Source organism: Leptidea sinapis, chromosome 15 (assembly GCF_905404315.1).
Source record: "Leptidea sinapis chromosome 15, ilLepSina1.1, whole genome shotgun sequence".
NCBI lineage: Eukaryota > Metazoa > Arthropoda > Insecta > Lepidoptera > Pieridae > Leptidea > Leptidea sinapis.
This window is the reverse complement of record NC_066279.1, coordinates 3,661,114-3,687,526: the sequence shown is the minus strand read 5'-3', so window position 1 is coordinate 3,687,526 and position 26,413 is coordinate 3,661,114. Positions and strand designations below refer to the sequence as shown.

General features: G+C 34.3%; 1 protein-coding gene across 1 annotated transcript in view; it reads right to left on the bottom strand.

Moving 5' to 3' along the window:
• Nucleotides 1-26,413, bottom strand: part of LOC126968172 (cytochrome P450 4C1-like) — a 146,292-nt gene that overhangs the window by 109,405 nt on the left and 10,474 nt on the right. The gene's annotated exons all lie outside the window — the stretch shown is intronic.

Genomic DNA, 26,413 nt, shown 5'->3' with positions numbered 1-26,413 from the left:
GAAGATGCATCGCAATACATAGTACCAACCTGGAAACCAAATACACTGGAGATATTGCAAAGAAACGTATCATTGGTTTCAAAGCAAATAATCACAACCGAAGATTCACCTATCTTTGCACAATTACTAGAAAAATATAATTTCTTTGCTTGGAATGTCGTGACAAGCCTCTGTTAGTAATGACGCTGCATGGTTTTTGTAATTAGTTCAACTGCACTGAACTGAGTAGTAAGTTGTGCTTTGGGGTTCCTTGTGCCGTGCACAGACGGGAAGTGAACGCGTGCTGCCTATTTCATGCGCCAACATACCTCATAGACCAGTGGTGAAGCTTTTGAAGAAAATGACAAAAAGTGAAAAAAAAAAATAGTAGGATGAAACACATTAGAAACGGAAGAGAATATAACAAAAATAAATTACGGGCGATCCGAGGTCGGGATGTGGAAAAGGAGGGGTGTTGTAAAGCTATAAACGGCAAAGTTGTAGGTAATAAAGAAATCTACAACTTTTTTTTAAATTTTTAGACATAACCACAAAATTAATGAAAAAAAATTCAAAAAATCAAGTTTTTGGTTTTTAATTATTTTATTTTTCAAAACTATTTTTTTTCACGAAATTTTGTGAAAATATACTTTTTTATGTCCCAAATACACTTTAAATGTGTAAAGGATAATAATTTAAGTCTTATACTATACATTTTTTTTCATTATTATTAATTATAAATAGATTTGATTAATTGTAATCCATAATATTGCTACTACGAAATGATATTTATGAATTATCTGTGAAACGCCTTATTTTCCGAACATTTACAAGATCCTTTTATTACCTACAACTTTGCCAAGTTTGTTTTATAATATGTAGTGTTGATAAAACAGAACTCTTTGTGGGAATGCCTTATTAGACCGCTATTTTTACACGTTTTATATTAGCTTCACCTGTATGTATATTTGTTTGTAACTGACTCATTTGGGCGCAATTATGACATACTTTGAACAGGTACATTTTGTTGAAACTTTATAGAAATCTACATCGATTAATATCGAGGACTGATGACAATACATTAATTTGATAAAATTATTCGATTTTTTAATTCCCAAAATAAGATTTTTGTTAAATTTATATAATTTTTTCATCTATCATCGATAAGGTAGGAATTGATGTTTGGTTTAAATTTCATCCATTATCTTTTGAAATAATGTTTGTTTTTTAGTTTTATAAACTACTTTTATTTATTTAAGAAATTCTTACTACTTTTACGATCATTTTAAGGACCACATTAATACATTGGTATTAGAAATGAAATTGTAAGAGAATATTTAATGATTAAATATGAAATGTCTTTCGCAGAATTCCTGGTATAGTGAACCGGCACAGACAAGTAGAGCGGAAACGAGCTGCGAGTGCATTTCGAGGATTTCATGAAGCAGGCGCCCTAATTACAGCACTTCAATTACGAGTGTCAGCTGTATGATGAAAAATACGTGTAAAGGAAATAAAATTATTATTGTGGAGAAATGCTGCGGATGTTCATAGTATTTTTGTGTTCCGAAAATTATAATATGTGACCAAGAGACTCGTTTCGGGAAAATTTCAAGTTGATTAACATCCTAACCCTGCCCTAACAATACACATATGAATGTGAATATAATGACTCTTTAAGAAATATTACTACATTCAGAAAATCTTGTCAAATCATTCAATTTAAGAAGAAATAATAAAATGTACGTGCCGTTTAATAATTTGTACATTTTATTAATAGTTTTTTGACAGCTACGAATGACAAGTTATAGCACTTTTGACTATATTTATATATAAATAAATTCGATTTCACTTATAAGATACTAGCTGACCCGACAGACGTTGTTCTGTTCATAATAAAAATAAACTCTTGCGGGTGGGGTGGAATTTCGTAAAATCCGGCTTCTTAGCTGACCTCTACTCGGTGAAAAGAATATTCCTACCAAATTTCAAGTCTTTAGTTCTAATGGTTCCAGAGATATCGTGATGAGTGACTCTACACGTGGTAATCTCATATATATATATATATATATATATATATATAAATATATATATATATATATATATATATATATATATATATATATATATATATAGATAGATAGATAGATTAATACACAGTACTAATGTTGCATAATACGTCAGTTGAATAACTACTGATATACTGCTATAAGCATTTCGGTGACGCAAGCTCACAAGATTTCACCCATTCAGATAGTGTATAATGCTATCTTTATATATATATTTTTTTTTTTCATTTATCGCGTGCGCCAGTTATGAGCATATCGGTGAGGTGAACCTATAAGATTTTCATTTAAGAAAAAGTGTCCAACACGGCTAAAGAAGTTTTCACTTCAAAAATAGAGACACTTACTTAAAATAGTTCATCTTCATTAATACTACTTTAATCTAACAGAAGTAATAAATAAATTCTAGCGCTTCGTGTTATCGTTACGAGGGCGGCACTGAAAATTTCGGGAATCAAAGAAGTGACACAACATTACTATTTAAAAATGTATTTATTGCTTTTCAAAGTATTCTCCGCGAAATTTGACACATTTTTCCATACGATGGAACCAATCATTGAAGCAACCATTCCATTCGGAAGTTGGGTTCTCCAAAATGGCCGTTTTGTAGGCGTCCACAGCTTCTTCAGGTGATGAAAATCTCTGACCACGCAATTTATTCTTTATTTTAGGGAGTATAAAGTATAGTATATAAGTATAGTAATCATTAGCGCTTAGGTCGGGGCTGTACGGCGGATGGTCTAATAATTTTATGTTTTCTTGCTCTAAAAACTCTTTTGTTCTGTGCGCGGTGTGAGAACTCGTATTGTCGTGATGGAGGATGATGTCATCGCTCTAGAATTTTCTCGAGTCAATTCCATTTTCTCAACGACTAAACAAGTTTGACAAGACCTTGTGACAAGACCGAGAATCTTTTTTTAAATAAATAAATGGTATTCGATTTTTAAAACAAAGGAGTTTTCAATTAAAAAGATTTTAATATGACAGGAACAGTGGAAATATTCCATTCCCGATACTTTTAGTGCAGCCTATGTAGAAACTTAAGGCAACGTACAGCCTTACAGGTTTCAAACCTATTTGACACGTGCACAAATAAATGTTGTAAATCAAAAGAAAGTTACGAACACGTACATTCTTATTATATATCGTAGTGAACTCGAGAAAGCTGAAACTTTATTGAAGATTATACAAGATTTATTTTGTATTGACGTTATTCCAGTTAGGTACATTTATAGTCTATTTCTGCCGTGAAGCAGTAATGTGTAAGCATTACTGTGTTTCAGCCTGAAGGGCGCCGTCGCTAGTGAAATTACTGGGCAAATGAGACTTGACAACTTCTGTAACTTGAGACAATGTCTCCAGGTGACGAGCGCAGCTGTAGTGCCGCTCGGTAATTTTGGGTTTTTCAATAATCCTAAGCGGTACTGCATTGTAATGGGCAGGCGGTATCAATTATCAACAGCTGAACGTCCTGCTCGTCTCGTCTGTCGTTATTTTCATAAAGAAAAAGAAATGTTTGTAAATATTACAATCTATGCTAATATTATAAAGCTGCCGTGTTTGTTTGTTTGTTTGTTTGTTTGTTTGAACGCGCTAATCTCTGGTACTACTGGTCCGATTTGAATGATTCTTTCAGTGTTGGGTAGTCCATTTATCGAGGAAGGCTATAGGCTATGTTTTTTTTTTTTTCAAAATTAGGGATCCGTAATAAAATTGCTATTTTGTAACACAAGGTGTAAAATCGAAAACCTATTTTTGCGTGCGCTGCAAAAACTATTGACAATAGAACAAAATGATGTACAGGCTATAATATAGGCAATATTTTATTACTTATAAAACTATCGCGTGAATTATACTTTATATGGCAAAACAACGTTTGCCGGATCAGCTAGTTTAAGATAAGCGTCTACCTGTCAATGAGGTTATATGCCGTTTTCGTGTAATTAAATATAAATATTTTTAGGATGGTATGTATGTAAAATGAACTAAATAATTTTAAATTTAATAGTTAAGTTTATATTTGAATAAAAATAAAATTTTAAGCTAAGTTACTTTTTCTTCTTTTCGTCTAGAATTAGATATAATTAAGCCTTTATTTGTGTATTTATTTATTCAACTTCACAGTCACATATCCAGACCTCAGTCATTTTAAAATTGGCTCACTGCTACTGGAACTTCTTACAACTTTCTTACTAAAAATTATCCCATCTTAAAATTTATATAATATTGTTGCGTAGCAACCCTTCGAAGTATATGACGAGAGTTGTCAGACTTCAAGACATTGTTAATTTTAACAGCTCCGTCAGCAATACTCGTAGCTCAGCGGAAAAGTGTTTACTTTAAACGCTGTAGACCCGGGTTCGATACACCTACCAGTGTATGGATTTTTTTGGGTTTTGTAAAGTTAAAGGAAATGTCTAGTAAGTTCAGGATCAAATCGAATAGAAAAAAAGGGATGGAAAATGCGTAAGCAGGATAAAAATAGTTAAAAGAATTTTCTAGTACAATTTAAATTTAAAGATGGAATGGGAGGATCATTTTGAAAATAAAACGGATCCCGGGGTATATAAGTCGTACTAAGCGTGGCCAACGGCAGTTCTAGTTCTGACTCGAAAGTGTAAAGAAGAAGAAGAAGAAAAGAAGAAGTAGTGAAAAGTGGAAGTGTTCCAAGAGGAAGAAGATAGAAGAGTTCTCCTCCTGACGAATGCAATGTTTGCATTCCATCGGACAAGGTCTTCTAGATAACGCATCTGCATTTCCATGACTTTTTCCTCCTCGATGCTCGATTTCAAAGTCATACTCTTGAAGTTGCTCAATCTATCTGGCCACTTGTCCTTTCGGATTCTTGAATTCTAGTAACCACTTCAAGGCGGCATGAACAGTCCTTACGAGGAATTTGCGACCCAACAAGTACTTTTGAAATGTTGTAATGTCTTCACCACGGCCAGTAACTCCCTACGAGTTACACAGTAGTTTCTCTCCGGCTTTGATAAAGATTTGCTAAAGTATGCAATTACAACTTCTTGATCTCCTCTCTTCTGAGATAGTACTCGACTAATTCCGGTGTTGCTAGCATCAGCATCCACTATGAATCTTTCCTCTGTGTCAGGATAGGTGATTCACATAGTCTTTTCTTCAACTCTAAGAAAGCTTGTTCGCATTCTTCATCCCAGGAAAAGGCTCTTTTCTCCTCCGTCAGTCGATGTAAGGGCTTAGCAACATCGGAAAACCCTTTCACAAAGCGTCGATAATAAGAGCATAGTCCTAGAAATGCTCTCACATGTGTCTTTTCTGTCGGCGTCAGCCAGTCTTTGACAGCACTTATCTTGGCAGGATCCGTCGCAACGCCTTGCTCCGAGATAACGTGCCCCAAGTAATTCACCTGACGTTGAAAGAAGGAACATTTCTTTGGACTCAACTTCAAGTTGGCACTCTGCAGTTTTGTGAAGACTTTTTCGAGCTTCTTAAGATGATCTTCAAAACTTCGTCCCATAATGATTATGTCATCCAAGTAGACAAGGCAGGTTTCTCCCAACATACCTGCCAGCACATGCTCCATCAACCTTTCGAAAGTAGCTGGGGCGTTGCATAATCCAAAGGGCATTGTTTTGAACTGCCATAAGCCTTTTCCGGTTGAAAAAGCCGTCTTCTCCTTGTCTTTAGGGTCTAGATCGACTTGCCAGTAGCCACTTTTCAAATCAAGAGCAGAGAACCACGTCATGCTACAAAGTGAATCTAATGTGTCATCGATTCTTGGCAAAGGATAACTGTCTTTCTTAGTTACATCGTTCAAACGCCGATAGTCCACACAAAATCTAGTTGATCCATCCTTCTTCTTCACCAGAACCACTGGAGAACACCATGGACTCGATGACGGTTCTATCACACCATTTTCTTTCATATCCCGAATCATGTCTTCCACTTCTTGTTCACGTGCAAACGGAATACGTCTTGGTCTTTGCCGTATCGGAACGGTGACTCCTGCGTACGGCAATTTTGGAAGGGAATTGAAATTGCCAGCTGATTTACTCTCAGGCTGTCCACCGGATACTCCGAAAAGTATAACAGAATATGTGGATGAGTTACGGAAAAAGATGGTTGACATCTACGAGGAAATTAGAACAACTGGGTTTAAGGCAAGTGAACGGATGAAGACCCGCTACGATCGAAGAGCTAATATTCCTAGTTTTGAAGAGGGAACCCTGATTTGGTTACACAATCCTGTAAGGCGAAAGGGGAAGTCTCCGAAGCTCCAACCAAGTTGGGAGGGACCATACAAAGTAATCACAAGGATAAATGATGTGACTCTCAGGATCCAGCGTACCCCTCGAAGTCCCCCGAAAATCGTACATGTCCATCGGGTGGCTAAGTACTACGGAAGCAACGATGATCGGGACGATCATGTCTTGGGAGGGGGCAGTGTTGCGTAGCAACCCTTTGAAGTATATGATGAGAGTTGTCAGACTTCAAGACATTGTTAATTTTAACAGCTCCGTCAGCAATACTCGTAGCTCAGCGGAAAAGTGTTTACTTTAAACGCTGTAGACCCGGGTTCGATACACCTACCAGTGTATGGATGTTTTTGGGTTTTGTAAAGTTAAAGGAAATTTCTAGTAAGTTAAGGATCAAATGGAACAGAAAAGAAGGGATGGAAAATGTGTAAGCAGGATAAAAATAATTAAAAGAATTTTTTAGTACAATTTAAATTTAAAGATGGAATGGGAGAATCATTTTGAAAATAGAACGGATCCCGGGGTATATAAGCCGTACTAAGCATGGCCTACGGCAGTTCTAGTTCTGACTCGAAAGTGTAAAGAAGAAGAAGAAGTAGTGAAAAGTGGAAGTGTTCCAAGAGGAAGAAGATAGAAGAGACTTAGTGTTCGGTGCAGTGTGACGCGTTGAAGGTACCGCCGCCCACTAGAAGGACAGCGGCAGACCGGCGAAGCGCAAGTTCAGAAAAAGTGAATGCAAATAAAGACTCGTTCCTATAAGCGGAGTATTATTTCCAACCCCTGACCCACTCCCGTGTCAATATTAAAAAAAATCATATAATCTAAATAAAATTTAAATCTTAAAATACCTTTAAATTTCGATTTAGTGCTTCTGAGAATCATATTATTTGATTATATTTTATTAAAGGAATCTGACTCAGGTTTTTTTGATACCTACATAATAATAGTGCTTGTAATGAATACATCATTTGTTATACCCGCTGTCGGCTACAAATATTGAAAATTGATTTTAAGCAGAACAATACAGTTTCACCAAACAAACAATAGTTCGTTTTCTACTAACTACTACAAAATTTCAAAGACAGAACATTAGATTAGAAACAAATAGGTTATATAAATTTTAAAACTTAAATTATTGACATACTCAATTATCTAAGCTTTCAACATATTCTTACGAAATTCAAATGTAATACCGTAAAAGTTTTCGTGCATGGTTAATTCCACTTAAAATGGTTGCGGCGGTGAAAAAACGAAGTAATTTTATGTAGAGGCTTTTAATATGATGAGCAGAAAATGAACCGTAGCAATTCAAATAAAATATGTATTACTTAAAGTGCTTGATATTGCGTGTGTTAGAATAGCTACTAGAGATAGAGTATAGGAAAAAGAATTTACAAGTAAAGTGAATATGAAAATCTAATAACCTTTATTTATTATGTCATGACTCTACATCTTTGTATAAAGGAGCTTTGAAATGGGGAGAAGAACAGATAAGAAACTCCCAGCTCATCTTTTCATCTTATAATACTGCAAAATATACAATATAATCTATGTACAACATACATCCATCAAGTTGAGGAATCTTTAATAAAATGTACTTATATTTAAATACTAAAATAACACTTACTAGCCTTATTATTATTCACAATGAGGGACGCTATTAGATTGTAAATATATATTTGAAGGGATGAAAATTCTGCATCGATATTAATACTGTTTTCATCAATGGACAGCATAATTCTCAAGAAATGTTTAAGTATATAATTTGTTTGTTTAGTATTTGTTGGAGGTGTCCCTTTGAGATATAACAAAATAATGTATGATGGAATTGTGTATCTTATATAGGTCTACAGAAAAATAGATAGCATACTATATCCATTCTAATTTTTGTTTCTATTGACAGAACAGTGTGTGTCGGCTTAGCTAGTTAGTTATAAATCAGAAATGAGCACGATTCAAACAAGGTAGAGATCATACTTTTCCTTATTATTGTGCTAATTATTAGACAATAATCTGCTTTTATTCGTTTGCGCTGATCTTTGAATTTATAAGAAGGATTTATTCTTTTTGTATATTAAATATAGCCGTATTTTTAATTTGTGTTGGAGCAAAAAGGTCTTCTGATATTTTTTAAACGCATATATTGGTGAATAATAATTATAATTCATTCTACATAAGTATTAATACTAAGTATAAATTCAAAACAAAATGGAAATATTTTTATTCAGAAAGACCCATTCGAAAAATATGCCTCCGACCTGATAAGAAGAAGAAATATCTTACAATAATATTTACTATTAAATATGATGCCTGACGCCTGACGATGGTGGCTCCATTCTCAATCTATGGTATTATTAAGGATATCATTTATGTTATAGTAACCTTTATCACACAAAGGTTTATTAACAATTCTCTCTAATTTCTTAAAACATTTGTTTTGTACAATTTCTGGGATTAATTACTTAAAATGAATTCATTTCAATTACAGTATAAGTGAAGGGTCATTGATAAACTATAATACTACCCTTTCTGATTTTAAAACATAAGCCAAATAAGATATTTTTTTTCGACATAACTGTCACACAACTGTGACAAATTAGCAGATATCTAATTAGCCCTTCATACGAGCTTCATCTGAAGTCACTGCAATACTTCAACATCTCTTTGTTGTCAATGAGGTCACATAAATACAAAAAGTAGAGTTGCAGTACTAATATCATTACGAAGTGAAGCAGCATTCATTATTCATGTTTCAAAACGTGACTGAGAATTATTACACATAAAGCACTGATTGTCACATCGATTGAATTATTTGAAATTTTATTCGTAGTCCCTTTGAAATTTTAGATGCGCAATAAAATCAGACCAATGTAATAATAAATTGTTTATCATTCTTTATTTATTATACGAGTATCCACAAATACAAAATTTTGAGATATCGTTCTAAATTATATCCGCCAATACAACAATTAGAGACATCGTTGAAAATTAATTGTAATAAAATCAAACCTTATATAATAAATAAATATAACAACAATACGTTTAGATTTCTGTTGAAATATTATTTTACTTTAATGAGTTTATTTTCTGAGTCTCATAAGCTCGTCATGCCGCTCGAGAGTTTTTAATAACACTAGCTGCCCCGACAGACGTTGTTCTGTAGATAATAAAAAAATACTGTTTTATACGAATTTGCCAATAAAATTTCTAAACATCAAGAAATTTTTCGTAAAGTATGCTCCCTGTTGTTAGAATGAAATTGTTTCACAGCGGAACTGTCAAACCGTGCGTCACTAAATTCTCTCATAGAAAAGATGTCCATACAAAACAAATATTGAAAATAAAAATATTTATGGGTCCCAAATCGAAATAAAAACTACCCTATCTCTCAAGTTGGACCAAACTGCACTCCATGAAGTAATCACCATTAAAATCCGTTCATTAGTTTAGGAGTCCATTGAGGACAAACATTGTGACACGAGATTTGTATATATTAAGATTTGTTCAAATCAAGTGAACCATGTTTACATTCAAGTGAGTAAGTAGCTATGTATTGTATTGTGGTAGGAATTCTACATTTACATTAATAAAGTTACGAATCAAGACTACAGCGTTCGGAAAACATCAGTATGGTTCTAAAAAAATAAAAAATTTACACGTTTTAGCTGTTAGTAAACCACTTCTTACTCGGTAACAACAATTCGCTTCATACTAATATGTATCACCCGTCGGCTTACTGAATAAGGATTATTCTCAAATGATGTCAAACAATATTGGGAATAATAAACAATCAAGAAGGAATAAACAAGTCAACTGGTTGTTTATGTAGCAGCAAGCTATGTCATACTACACCTTATTGTGCGAATCATAAGGTCATATTTTCTTACGCTGGTTTCTATCAAATTTTATGGCTCTCGCGAAAATTCGAAGTGACCTTTATAACAATAGTGAGCATAACATAAGCGAAACCCGAACCATGCATGTTTCTAAAAATACGCAATATAAATTAAAACGCTTCGTAATATTATTTCTTTCATAAAAATTCTATTAAATAAAGCTATTTCTCCGAATGCCATTGCACGTGGCGATGAGAGGCTTCGCTTGTGACGTGTCTCATGAAGGCAGCGTTCTAACATCGCTCCAACTCATTTCCGCTCCACTTTGTTATCTCACATCCTCATTTCACCAAAAAAAAATAAATTGAAGATTTATTTGTTATTCAAAAATAAAAAAATATTTTTTATTTCACTCGAACGTAATATCTACATTGTATGAATTGTTATATAAGTGAACGCAACGTTTTTTGAATACTTCTCAATGCGGTTTTAAACTCTTGGCTCCTTTGCACAGGATGACAGCTAGTTTATGGGTACCATAACGACGCCCCAGTCTGCCGTAGCTAGTATAATTACTGCGCAAATTAGACCTACTAAACAAAAATTAGACTTATTTTGAGATTATATAGGTCGTTTCGTTACATAAGAAATATTGCAACTAAATATCTATCTACATATTAAATGAAAGTAGCTATGAGTTCTTAATTGAATTTAGATCTATTTATGCTGAAAAGGTCTAGTGACTGAATATTGTGTTGTAAGTGTGTATTACCCGTATTATGAAAGAGTTTTTGGAACAGTTTGTATAGTGGAGTTTTTTATATAGCCGATTCGTGTGTCTCGTGCAGATTGACGTTGTACAGTATGATATTTTAGAGATCAATTTATCATAGTCGACAAAGCCGTGCACAATATCAAATAGTAGGCTGATATGAAGTAAAACGTGTCTCTGCTCCAAGGTTAAAAGTTTATGCGCCTTGCACGCACTCATACAAATAATACTATGGCTACTTCGGGCCGTCAATAAATTTCTCCGAAATCGAGATTAACGGTTAACGGAAAAAAATCAGATGACGGAAGCCGGATCTAGTGTGTAAAATACCATAGCAATAGTTCTACGACTACTCTGGGCCGTGTTTTTACGTATACGGATCGGACTCTGATCGGACGTAGTGTGAATGCGCTTTAACAGGTGCGAAGAAGCAACATACATAAAGTTTCATATACCGCTATATTTTCGTGTAAACAGTGTGTTACAACCAACAATTCTCTCGTTGATTACGACGAGACTTTTGTTAGGGGGATTCAATGCGGTATTTATAAATATGTAATATTGAAGTAAGCCACGACTACCTCCCTACCTCATTACATACAGAGCCAGGGGTGGGTGAAATTATTAATTCCACCGTGTGTTAATATTTGCTTTTACTGTTTTCAGATTCCACAGATAATTATTTTTATTTACTTTATATTATGTTATTATTTACCGTCTTTAGATACAATACAGACACTTGATATTCTACTTAAATTTAAGTAATGTATTCAAATGATTGTAGCTATAGTTTAAATATATATTTCTATGAAATATCGAATCATAAGTTCATTATATAAACACACATTTCTATTCAGAAATAATTTAGAAATAAGTAAATTTTTCCATATTGCTTACTTTATAAAGTAAGCAACTTGTGTCAGTTTCACAAATATAATATTATATTTGTGAAACTGACACAAGTTTAAACTGCCCTGATAATTTGCAAACCAAATATAAAAATCTGAATGTGAAATATATGAACAACCATTCAGTTATGTTACCTTATTCTATCTTACATATTATTAAATAAAAAATACTCCGCATATAACTTGCTAATAGAATATTCCAGTTCGTTCCAAAGTTAGTGGATTATACGCCGGATTATTCCATGTAAATCAGGTAAGTCAGGAAATTTCACTTCCACGGGCGTCTAAGCCCGTTTGTAATTCATGCAATCTAGGATAGATACTCGTAGTTCCAATATGAAGCTTTACCTTTGTGTAACTCTCAAAGCTCGGTTTTCATTTCAGAATAGATAAAATTGTGTAAAATTCGGATGGAGTCTATGTATGATGTATATACTTGTATATTAATTATTAAACATTGTATAATAAATCATATAATTCAAGCTACATGGCCCATAACATAAATACCTTATAGTCTAACATACATTTTAATGTAACTTAAATTTACGTCACATTTTCGCAGTTATGTGAGGATCGGATTCGGTAACTTCTGGCGGTTGGCGACGTCTGCGATACTAGCAAAACACGAGGCCTTTCGGCCACAGCTTCTCGTTCAGGATGGTCGATAAATGTTGTGTCGGGACGCGAACAACAAAATCGTTAAAATCTACTGCGTGACGTATCACCAACTTTTCGACCCCAACCGGAACTTTGTCTTCTTCACTAAGTACTGAACAATATCGTTATATTATAAGTTTTGATCAAAACCTGGTACAGGAGCGTCTCGTCGTTGATAATCTACTCATTCGTGAAATTTGACGCACGATCTTGATGATACTGAACCCGTGCATACTATCAATTGCGTGCTGAAGGAATGCCAGTAATTCATTAACTATGAGTTTTTGGAACTCATAGTCATAATAGCGTGCATTGCCACGTTAATCGCGAATGTAAATTATATTTGTACGTTCAGTGAGTATGTACAAGCGCTCGGAACTGAACTGCTAAGGAAGGAGGATGAAAGGAAGATTGCCGGCAGCCAAAAAAAAAATGGAAAGGAGCATGCTAGGCATCCAAATCACAGACAAAATGAACAATAAATATATAAGATAAAAACTAAACTCACTGATGCCATAGCAAGGATAAGACTGCTGAAATTTGGCTGAGCAGGTATATGCAGATTAGAAGATTCCAGTCGTGGACGAAAAGAATTACAGAATGAATACCATGGGAAGGGAGATAAAGATAAAGAGGGAGAAGACAGTGCGATATTTTTACTCAAAGAATCGGACCGGACTGGATGACAAGAGCCAGAGATAGAGTGTATTGGAAAGGTTTAGGGGAGGCTTTAAGTGAAGAGGCTACCACAACTAATTAATCTTAATGTATAGTTAATTTTTTGTAATAATTTTGTAAAGTAGTAGAAATAAAGACTTTTTATTTTATTAAACGGTTTACACAATGGTAATCGAGTCAATACTCGATGAAACAAATATAGATATTTGATTTGAAAAAGCTTTACACTGATATCGAACGTACAATATGTAATGAATAGCAGATTTTTTGTAAAAAGAGATTTTTTAAAATTTCAATTCAATTGTCTGTTCTGCTCTGTGTTCTGCAATGTCAAAATAACATTATTTTATAAAATGCATATGCACGTGACTGAAACCAGAAAGGAAAAAAATCTGTATGACTTTTCCGGCTAGAGATAGAACTTTCACTGGCAAATGACTCATGCTATAGAATAAAATATGGGCTAATTATTATCGCCCATTAAAAATGAACAAACTCAAATAATTTGATAGAACTAACTTCTATAAGTATTTCATAAGTAAAGGTTTTTTGGGCAAGAAACTGTCACGGTGAACCCCCAGAAAACTAAAAAAGAATAAAGTGATTTTGATTTGATTCAAATACATTAATGATAAGATATATGGGTATCTAATGGTGCTAGAAATACTTAAGTATCGCTGATATATTTTAATATATGAATATTTAATAAAAAAAAACCGTTAAATTTATAATAAATTGTAAGCTTTATAAGTAATAGTAAGTCTTAAAAGTACACAGAAGCTATAAGAACAATCTAACAATTTTCCACTTAAAATATCCCGGGGCAATCAATTAAAAGTTTTAATATAAGACCCGAGAATTAAAACCTTCTGCGTCTTGTAATAAACTTTTCTCATTATAGAACGGCTCGTGATGTAAGAAGCTTAGTATGTCATCGTACTACCGATAAAGATTAGAATATTATCGTACTACGTAGTAATTAATACATCTAACCGATAAAAATAGGCCAGGAATATTAGTTTAGTGTGTGTGACAAGCTACGTCTTACACCTCGCGATTCATTGAAACTTTGTGTTAATGTGTGTGAATTGATCAAAATAGAGGTCAGTTCTAAAGTCTATTTTTTTAACGTTTTTACAGCTGTCATCGTCTATCTAGACGTTTAAGGATCTAAGGTAGTAGTAATAAAGCTTATTGTGCAAACATACTCATCATAAAATCCAACACATGGATAATCTGTGTATTATATACATTGTCAATTGAAAGAGATCTCATAAAACTTCTGGCAGGTATTTTGTAGTATACCATTCGGTATTAACACAGCTTTAAGTTCGTAATGAAATCGACACTAAATAAAGAATTTTTGGTTTTTCAAGAATCCTGAGCGGCACTGCATTGCAATGGGTAGGGCGTATCTATTACCATCAGCTGAACGCCTTACTCATCTCGTCCCTTAGTTTCATAAAAATAACATCCACGGTAAATGCCGTGGGAGGATAGCCACTTCTTTCTTCATCGCCCACAGTGATGAAACTAGAAAATTTAAGCTTAAAATTTCTTGGTCGCCTTAATTTGGTAGCCGTTGGTTCCTTTAAACCAGTCTAGGCCCTGTTGACTGACGCGTTATTCGTCACCTGTCACAATGTCATAAGCGTACTGAGACCTGCTTCAAATTCATTGATCATGTCAGGGCACCATTCCACACGGGCCAGCTTCTGAGCTTTGGTGAGTTTGTGCAGCACCCATCGCGAAACTATTCTAATCACGAACGTGAAGGTGCTCGTGTTCCGAATTATTTCGTATGTAATTTGCTTCATCATCATCATTATCAGCCGGAAGACGTCCACTGCTGTACAAAGGCCTCCCCCAAATATTTCCTCATCCAACGTATTCCGGCGATCTTGAACAGATCGTCGGTCCATCTTGTGGGGGACCTACCAACACTATGTCTTCCGGTACGTGATCGCCATTCGAGGACTTTACTGCCCCAACGGCCATCTGTCCGTTGAATTGTTTCATCAGTTCGAGGCTCCTTTGCACAGGAAGCCGGCTAGATTATGGTTACCACAACGGCGCCTATTTCTGCTGTGAAGCAGTAATGTGTAAACATTTAACAGTTTCATAAAAAAAAACTTCCTCGGTAAATGCTGTGGGAGGATGGCCATTTCTTTCTTCATCGCCCAACGAGAGACGACCATTCTTAAAATCGTTATGTCAACGGTAGGTGGTTGTTTTAGAAGGGCCTCCCATAAACGCCATTTGAAGTCGATCAAATGACTTATCTAGTTAAGGCCACATTTAAAATCATAGCATGAAAGGGTTTACGTTGCAGATCCATTTTTCAATGAGACACAATAATTCAATTTAGCTCTCAAATCATTTTGACGAATATTTGAAATTAGAATGATGGTATTATTACCTACTTACTACCTAAATATTCACATATTTTTAATAATTAGAATTAGCTAGGACTTCAAACGTAAAAACTTTCACAGTGTAGTTTCCAGACAAAACACCATTTATATTATAACATCTATAATCTAATATCCATTAAACCAAACTCTTTATACGATACATAATTCTTAAATTTGTATCTTAACATACATTTCTGTAACAATAGATTTAAATTTTAGTCACGTAATCAGATTAACACTTGCTATAGAAAGTTGTCAAGTAAACAATATAACAAGCAGAGTTTATCAGTACAAACTTGATGCAAACAAGAAAACTTAACAGACAATATTATGTAATTATTAACAGAAGGAATATAAATATATAGTTATGTTTATATGCATGATATTAGCTTTTACACGCGACATCGTGCGAGCGCAGTAATTACTTGGGCAGCATTTTTTTAATATACTCACTTTGTAAATAATACACTACAAACTGCTGTGGTTAATACATTTTTATAAGCTACCAACTATAGAACTTTCATCCCCCCTTTTTCACCCCACACAGGTCTAAATTTTAAAAACACTAGAACAAATATTTATATATTACTTATCAAAGGCCTGAAATAAAGTTTCATGATGTTATCTTCAATCGTGACGAACTTTCATACAAATCTCCACCCCCTATTTCTACCCCGCCAAGTCTTTTTTCGCGATAAAAGGTAGCCTATGTCTTTTCCCAAACTATTGTCTAAATTGGCTATCTCTGTATTAAATTTCATGAAAATCGGCTCAGTGACTTAGGCCTGAAAGCGTAACAAACAACCTTCACATTTATTATATTAGTAAGGATAATTCAAAACAAATGAATCAAATATTCTGTTAAGTAGACAATTTTATAATAATACGCTTTGACTCTACGATTGTTTTTATTTGTTTCTATGATTTTCATAGGACAACATTAACTTACACATTTGACAAATGTAATCATACTTTTTTGGTGTAAATAAATTGCACTTAAAAAATTAGTACTAACTAAGAATATAATTCTATTGGGGCTATCTGGTTAAGTCAGCCAGTCAGTAAGAGCTTATTCAAAGCCAGCCTTAATTGAATAGCCAGGCTGATCGTTAATTGAAATAGCATCATTCATCTTTTAGTTTATAAGACATGGAAGAAAGTCCCATGAGAGCCTAGTAAGGGTTGGCATAGCATTATGCGGCACAAAGACATATAGCATTAAAGTTTAATAAGTTTGTGGAAATCTTTACAGTTCATTCACCGTGGTTTGGACTAGAATGCTAGTAATCACATGAACATAATAATATGGAGTCATTAAATAATATTTCATGTTATTTTGCGTAGGTTGAAATTAACTAACATATTCTACCCCAACCAAACAAAACTTAATGTAACCTAAACATACATTAAAAAGTTCACTAACATCATTAAATATGCACCTTCGCTAAATGGTTAATGTTGCTTACTAAAACATTGCTTTCAACGATGGCTTTCAGCCATTTTATTAATTGCATTCACTAAACGGAAACATATTAGTATACTAAATTATTGGACATCGATCTAATACATAATTTTGTACGACATCTCAAAATTCGAGTACGTAATAATATGCTACGCTGAATTACCTACGTACCATATAAAAAACTTAGATATTTCGTCAGCCTTCTCAAACAATATAAATCCATTAAATACTTTACAAGGTATGTGTATCCACTGGCTATTTTTTAATACTCTAGTCTGTGGTTCGTCTATTTTGTTTGAAATCACTCTGGTGCCAAGCCCAGACCGAATTGGTCAAATATATAATATACATGTCGCAGAGATTTGGTCAATTCCCTGAGTAATTTGATCAAATCACGGAGTATGTTTAAAGAACAACACGAATGGGTTGGCAGGCTTCTACTTGGCCTTTAGAGAAACTTCTGTCTGTTTTTATTTATTTTATTTATTTATTTATTAAATTCCGCCAACAAGTTATACACTAATATAAACACAGTATAATACAAAAACAATAACATTCACATGGTAAGTGATGCCTCAATTATAGGCGAAAATGACATGCTATTCAATTAAATTAAGCCACAAAATAAAATAAGAACTATAAATTATTATATATCTATGAGTACAATATTAATATAAATTTACACAAAAAAGAAAAATAACGATTGAGGTCATCCCTCCCTTGAAAGAACCGTTTTAATATATGTTTTAAATTTATGTAAGTTATGATCAAATATGTCGACTTCATCGTGATGACTATTATATTCCCTGGTAATTCTATTCAAGGGAGAGAAATAGCCTAAATTAGATCCTGCATAATTACAGAGAAATGGATTATATTTCTTACACGCTCTCGGTTGAGTTTTTGGAACAGCGAGGTTTAGTTTCGATATAAGATGAGGAGAATCAATAATATTATGTAGTAATTTAAAGAGGAACATACTGTTGAGCAAAGTTCTACGGGACTTAAGTGAGTTAAGGTGGAAATACTGCAGTCTACCTGTATAAGAAGGATTTTTTTTCGCTAGATTACAGCTATAAGATAAATGCCAGAGAAACCTCTTCTGAACTGATTCTAAGCGTTTGTTATATACATCGTAATGCGGGTTCCAAACGACAGTACAATATTCTAAAGTGCTCCGCACTAGAGCATTATAAATGGTGATTTTTGTTGTGGGCCTTTTAAAGGGCTTGGAGTTGCGTAACACAAAGCCTAAAATCTGAAAGCTTTTTTTAGTAATTGCATCAATATGGGAATTAAACCTTAACCTGTTGTCGATGATGACCCCTAGATCCCTAACGAGGTTCACTTCAGCCAAAGCAATATCATTAACATAATATGTTCTCGTGGGTAAATTATTTTTTTGTCTACTAAAGCGGATTACGTGACATTTATCAGTGTTTAATCTCATTCCATTTTCCTGACACCAGATTACTAGATTATCTAAGTCATTTTGAAGAAGAAGAGCTTCATCGGCCAAATTAACTTGTCTGAAAAATTTAAGATCGTCAGCGAATAAATAAAACCTAGAATTTTCGAAGCAATTGTATATGTCATTAATAAATAAGTTAAAAAATAATGGTCCCAAATGGGAGCCTTGTGGGACACCTGACAGAGTAGTAAAAGGCTTAGAAGAATAGCCTCCAATTACAACAGAAGATTTGCGGTTAGTTAAGTAAGACTTGCACCATTTTAAGAACATACCATCGATTCCAGAAGAATAAAGCTTGTAAATAAAAAAAACTTTGTCAAAAGCCTAGCAAGCAGAAATCGGTATAAATAGTGTCAATTGAATGACCATGATCCATTTCCTCAGACAGATCACCGACAAAGGACATAAGGTTAGTAGCTGTAGATCTCTTTTTCATAAACCCATGTTGTTGAGTTATAATAATTTGTCTTAAATGGAATGACAGAATTGGATACACCAGAACCTCAAAAACTTTAGCAAATACGGGAATTATTGTTATAGGCCTATAATTTATGACGTGCTTAAGGTTGCCGCTCTTAAACAATGGCAAAACAAGAGACTCTTTCCAAGCAGATGGAAATATACCAGTACCGAGAGATTTATTTATGATAATAGTTAGAGGCAGTGCTAAAGCACTAGCACATTTGACTGCAAAGACTGACGGAATTCCATCTGCACTGGCTCCCTTTGTAGTGTCAAGTCTTTTTAACACTCTAAATACTTGAGATGTTGTGACGGAAAGGGCCACTAAGCTACTGGTTGCAGTCGGCTCATGAGACCCAGTTGGAACAGAGATGGTATCCATGTTATAAATAGAAGAAAACTGTGAGGCAAATAACTCACACATATCGGGGCCATTTGTTGCATTTTTGTTGTCTGAAAAAATTTCAGCTGGAAAAGTACTGCTATTACCTCTTTTTTGTTTAATGTAAGTCCAGAATAATATAGGATTACAGTTTAAACATGATTCTAAGCTTTCCAAATATTTTGCATAATTTAAATCCTGTGATCGTGCGCAACGATCCCTCAACATTGTAAAAGTTAAATAGTCTGGAGGGTTGCCGTATTTACGGAATTTCATTCTAAATTTATACTTTTCTCGCAAACTGTTGATTAATGAAGTAGAAAACCATGCAGGATAGTTATGCTTATTGCATCGTTTGTATTTAGGAACAAGTTTCGATATCAGAGTCCTCAAAATTTTGTAAAATAATGCTAACATATCATTAACTGTTGAACAGTCTTTGAACACAGTATTCCAGTTTACATCATTGATGTCACTTATAATTTTAGTATAATCCGCTTTGTAAAATTGGAATCTAGCATCACACTTTGTTTGTAGATTCTCTGAACATTCAAGAGACATGTTAACTACAAGTGGTGGATGCAGCGGATCTACTATCGATAGAGGGTTGGATCACACATACAATTGTGTAATAGTAAAAGAACTGAGAACAAGATCTAGAATTTTGCTTTTTATGTTTGAGTGATCATTGTTTTGAACCAAATTATTGAGCGATAAAAAGTCTGTAAATACATTATGAAGTAAGCTGTTTGATGGCATAGGAAGGAGTTCATTTTCAGAGGACCGACACCAATTTAGACTACTTCAATTAAAGTCACATAGTATTATGAATTTTCCCTCAGGGTTTTCCATTACATTACTAGCGTGGTTAATAAAATGCTCAAAAATATGTAACTGGACTGGAGGTGGTTGATATGCACCACAGATATATAAGTATTCTGTCTTGTTTTTAGCGTTTCGCAACTCCAAACCTACTCAGAGATCTTCACAGTTAGATTCGTACTCATAAATTCGATGGGATTTGAAACATTTTAAAACTGCGATTAACACACCTCCTCCTTTTTTACCTTTGTGTAATTCGCTACTTTCACGGTCGCGTCTGTAAAGTATGTATCTATTATCAAACAGTTCATTATCTAAAACACTGCTATTAAGCCATGTCTCCGTAAAAACTATAACATCAAAATTTGAACAAACAACGTTATTGAAAAGTTCAATGGTTTTGGTTCTTAATCCTCTAACATTTTGATAATAAAAACTAATATTGTTTAAGGTGCCCTTTAGTAATTATAATAAATCAACTTTAACGGAACTATGACAAATTATTTAGAAAGTCTATATTCTTTATATGTACATACTTAGTTTCGTCGTTCTTGCGCACAAAAATTCTTCCGTCACGTACCCATACATATTTGTAGTTCAACTCCTTCGCTTTTCTACGTGTCATTGCGTGGAGATACTTATTCTCAGGAGTGAGATGCTCAACCACAAAAACAGCAGACTTCTTGTTTGCTCCAATGCCCAGATGACTACTGTTCAATTTGTCATCCCTGTTAAGTTTGTTAAATTTACTTGTAGCTGCAAGAAACTCATCCCGGAGGCGTGGACTGCTGAATTTTACAAGTATGGAGCGCGGACGAGGATTCTTGCTGTTCTGTTTAGCTAGTCTAGAGCAATAATGGATATTGTTATCAGCGATAGGACAACTGATTATTTTACCAAGTTGCTGGATTAACTTAATAAAATTCTCCTCACTGTGCTCTGGAACGCACTGTATTTCCACATTAGTTGAGCGGGTGTGTTGATCTAGCTGGGCTATCCGTGCGGAGAGTAGTTGATTATCAGCGCGTAAGGCTTGATTCTCAGTGTGTTGTAGATTAAGATCACTGCGTAGTAAGGTAACCTCCTCCGTCCTTTTATTAAACATTTGTAATAGTTCCTCATATTGTTTATTAATTGATTTAGCCGACTCTTCTAGTGCCTGAATTTGTAATCTAAAGGGTTCCAATTCGGTTGCCAACACCTGCCTAATAATGCACGGTAGTTCCTTTTTAATAGCACTAGAAAGACTTTCTTCTATTTTTCGTAATAAATTTTGATTCACGGAACACGTAGCGTTTGGTTGTCTAGCGTTTGGCGAACAGCTAGAACATGTCCACTGTGCTCTCGAACGAGTATCGCCGCTATATTCAACGCAATCAGTGTGATATTGCTTACTACATTTCGTGCATTTAACTCGTTTTTGTGTAACTAATATAGTTGCGAAACATTTGGCACAATCTAAAGGCATGATGAGATTCTAGCAATGCAGTAAATTCAATCCTTCACAGTTGTATTATTAACTTATTATAAAAAACTCTGTCTTTGGTTTGTCGTACAAACCAAAGACAGAGTTTTTTCACACTACCCACAATTTTTTCTCACTAAGAACCACAAAAACAATTTTGTAATCTTAAAAATAACTGTAAATTTAACTTTTTAAGAACCACTTTTCCACCACTGTTTACTTTATATTATAATGTATATATTATAATAATATATTAATTATAATAGCCTTCTCAGCGTCGTCGGTAAATTGTATGCAAAAGTGTTGATTGAAAGAGTTGTGAATGAAACAGACGAAAAAGTATGGGATGCACAAGCGGGATTTAGAAAGGGAATGGGATGTACGGATCAGGTCTTTTCCTTGCGGTGCATAGCCGAAAAGTTTTTGGCTAAAAACAAAAAGGTCTATTGCGCGTTCGTGGATCTAGAAAAGGCCTATGATAGAGTGGCGAGGAATGAATTGTGATCAGCATTGTCCACGAGCGGTGTGAGCAGTGTCCTCATACGAGCATTGCAATCTCTTTATAGAGATTCTAGTGCTTGTGTAAGGATAAACGGGGCATACACTGAATGGTTTAATATCGAAAAAGGTGTTAGACAGGGATGTGTAGCGTCACCGTGGCTGTTTAATCTGTTCATGAACAATTGCTTGACAGGTTTAAAAGAGAATGACAGTGGTTTGAGAATGAATGAGTTACTCGTCAAATGTTTTCTCTATGCTGATGACCAAGTATTACTTGCATCTTCAGCCGAGGAGTTGCAAGAGATGGTAACTGCTATGAATGGAGCTTTTGGTAGAAAGGGAATGAAGATGAATGTAAAGAAGACGAAAGTGATGGTGCTTGAAAGAGATGAGGTAGTGACAGACTGCAATATCGTGATTGGAGATGAAAAAATTGAACAGGTGAATGAGTTTGTGTATCTGGGTTCTAAATTTACAAGAGATGGAAAGTATGAGAGTGATATTGAAAGAAGAGTGAATGCAGGAAACATGGTGAATGGAGCTTTGCACTCCTTTATGAACAGTCAGAAGGTGTCTAATAAGGCTCGCTTGGCTGTGCATGAGGGGGTGTTGGTTCCAACACTCATGTATGGAAGTGAAAGTTGGGTATGGCAGAAGAAACATGAAAGCAGAATAAATGCAGTTGAGATGAGAGCGTTGAGAAGTATGATAGGAGTTACACTGAGTGACAGGATAAGAAATAGTGAGATAAGAAAACGTTGTGGTCTGAAAGAAGATGCTGTGACAAAAATTGAGAAAGGTATGCTGAGATGGTTTGGACATGTCGAGAGAATGAATGAAGAACGATTGACGAAGAAAGTGTATAAGGCCAGTGTGAATGAAAGTGTTGGAAGGGGTAGACCTAGGCGGACGTTTCAAGATCAAATCAGGGACGTCTTGAAAAAAGGCCAGGTCAAGAGTACCCTAAGCCGGAGAGCATGTATGAAAGGAATAATGAAAGTGGACGAAGCGAAAGAAGTATGTAAGGATCGTAGCAAGTGGAAAGAAGTGGTCTCTGCCTACCCCTACGGGAAAGAGGCGTGAATTTATGTATGTATGTATGTATTAATATATTCAATTTCTAAGTTCTAATATCAGGATTTGACTATTTTAAAATTTAAAACAACACGGGGCTTTCACGGAACGCGTTCCATACCGTATACCGCGGTATATGCGCGGTTTTGAGGTTGGGTTACATTAATTTGATTTTCAAGAGACTGCTGCGTTACCTTTTCATGGGAGTCGGGGAGTGAGCCAGGGGACAGAGGACATCTCCCTCCCTCCACCTTCCCCTCTCACCCCCTCCACCTGCGACATGGTACTAAATTCTAACCAAATTATGTCTAAGTCATACCAAATAAACCTTATAAATACCAAAGAAAATACTTTTTATCATTTCACGGAACCAACTCTGGCATTTGGTCAAATCACTAGATTTGTTTCGAGAAATGATAAAACCGTGTTGTTATTTTAGCATCCTCCGAGATTTGATCAAATCACTGTTTTTATTATCTCTGCGACATATATATTGCTAGATGCATAGTGAGGAGACGTCATCTTAGATAGGATGACAGGGGGCGTCATGGTGGGAAGGATGATAGGAGATGTCATCTTGGATGCGATAACCAGCAGTGGGGGCTTCAGCCTACAAGCCTGTCCGCGCTTCATTTGAGAAGCATTTCGTGTAATTTGAATTATCCCTTATACAATAATGGAAACCACTGTCCGTTTGGAAAGTCAGCCCATTATTGTAATTTAGATTGATATCTCTTTATATTAAATTACGTTGTAACTTCTTTTTGTAACAGATTGTTTAAATTCCTATTTAATCGTGTAAATGAGCGTCAGTACCCGTTGATTGTGTTTTGTTAATTCAATTTCACCTCAGGTGTCTAAAAATATATATTATGTTATATTAGATTCGAATTAATTTACATTATATTCGAAAGCGTTCGCACTTTATCAAACGTTCCTGGTTGTAACTCTATATTCTGATAAAACCGAGAATAGCGTTAAATATCGAAGCTAAAAAAGGGAAAATTCAATTTATATTAAAGGTGATTGCAAAGGGTTACGCCAGGAACTAAATCCTTTGAAATTCACGTGTTGTGAAATATATAGTTGGGTCGGTTTAAAGCTTTTGATATTATTTCAGCGGTTTTTAACATATAACACGACTGCATAACATAATATTATTAAATTAAATTTATAAGCCAATATGTAGTAATATTGATAATACAATGTAATTATTAAAATTGGAAAGAGTTTGTTTATCTTATTATTATATAACATTGTGGACAGGTTTAAGTGTAAATTTTGCATAGAAACGTACTTTTATTCTGGGATAACACATTTAGATTTTTTTATGAAAATAAAGGTCGAGACGAGCAGGACCTTCAGCTAATGGTAATTAATACGCCCTGCCCATTATACAGTGCCGCTCAGGATTCTGGAAAGACCTAAAGTTCTGAGCGCCTCCACAACAGCGCTCGTTACCTTGAGACATAAGATGTTAAGTCTCATACGCCTAGTAATTTCACTAGCTACGGCGCCCTTCAGTCCGAAACTCAGTAATGCTTACATATTAATGCTTCACGGCAGAAATAGGCGCCGTTGTGGTATCCATAATCAACCTGGCATCCTGTGCAAAGGAACCTCCCACTGGTTCTATAGATATTAAGATATCTCTATACTTAAGAGTGACTCTTTAACAGTCTTTTGATATACTTTGGCTGAAGTCTTCATTACTTTTTCACAAAAACGATGCTTTATGACTTCTTACTTAGATCCAAAAAACCATGACTGATGTACGAATATGACAACGTTACACTGATTCGTCCACTTGTGAAGCTTTTTAAGACATATTAGTGTTCAGTTAGTAATTTCGTTTGTTATAGCAGTCTTCAATTGTGATTTTTTTTGCATGAGTGAAAATAATATTTTTATGTTATCGCTGTTATATTACCCGCTTATTGGGACAGCAAGATCGAACTGCTTTCTGAAATGGCGGTATGAATGCTCGAAGTTTTATATACATACATAACGCATTCCAAATTTGAAGAAAAAAAATTTTAAAAATTTGTAGTTATTATGAATGAATAAGTAAATTCAAAATTCTATAAACGAAATCATAGTATGAATTCAATAAAATAATAAATGATTGGGTAAATAGTTATAATGACGGGAATACAGATACAAATTCTCTTAGTACCTACTCTACTTAAGTGAAGCATTAAAATTATAGTGTTATAGTATACTAAGACACACAGACACACACATATAATTTAATACGATATCCAAACCAAGCAACTATCGTCTGATTTTTAATATTGATAATATTATTGAAGATTTCTTTACTTCATAAATACTTATTTACAAATTTGTATATTCTATATTACAAACTAGCTGACCCGACAGACGTTGTTCTGTATATAATGAATAAAATAATGTTTTTATATGAATTTGTCAATAATATATCATAACATCAAAAATTACTTCTTTAAAATATGCACCCTGCTGTCGTAATGAAATTGTTTCACAGCAGAACTGTCACACCGTGCGTCAATAAATTCTCTCATATAAAATTATGTATCGACACATCAAAGGAAAAACAAATTTGTTGTTTTTATTTAATTTAGCAGCATATTCCTATTTATTCACCTTTTAAACCTTCACTGGACTTCCACAAATAATTCAAGACTAAAATTAGCCAAATTGGTCCAGCCGTTCTCGAGTTTTAGCGAGACTAACGAACAGCAATTCATTTTTATATATATATATATAGATTTGTACTACAAAGTAAGTACGAGTATAAGTATCTATCATATACTTAAAAGACAATTATCATTCTTACACTTTGATTTCTAATATTGTTACTAAGCCAGACTAATTAGTTATACAATAAATAACTGACGTAGTTTATGTATACTTATAACTATAATAAGTAAAGCTGAAATACCTGTTTATAATTTTATAAATCCTCTCTTTTTAATAAAGGCCGATGAATGCTTGCACGGACTTGCAGAAACCAGTCAATGGGAATAGATATATAGATGGATAAATCAAGCAATTTATTTTACCCTCCCTCATTTGATATATCCTACACCATTCGATCTAAAATGGATCTTTTATATGTTCTCATCGTATTTCTCTATTATGTTTATTTAAAATGATAATATCTATCTCTCTAGTATTATAACAATCATACACGAACTGAAATCAACATGTTGCACTATTTAACGCACGTTTTATTCTTTCAACGTTCGTC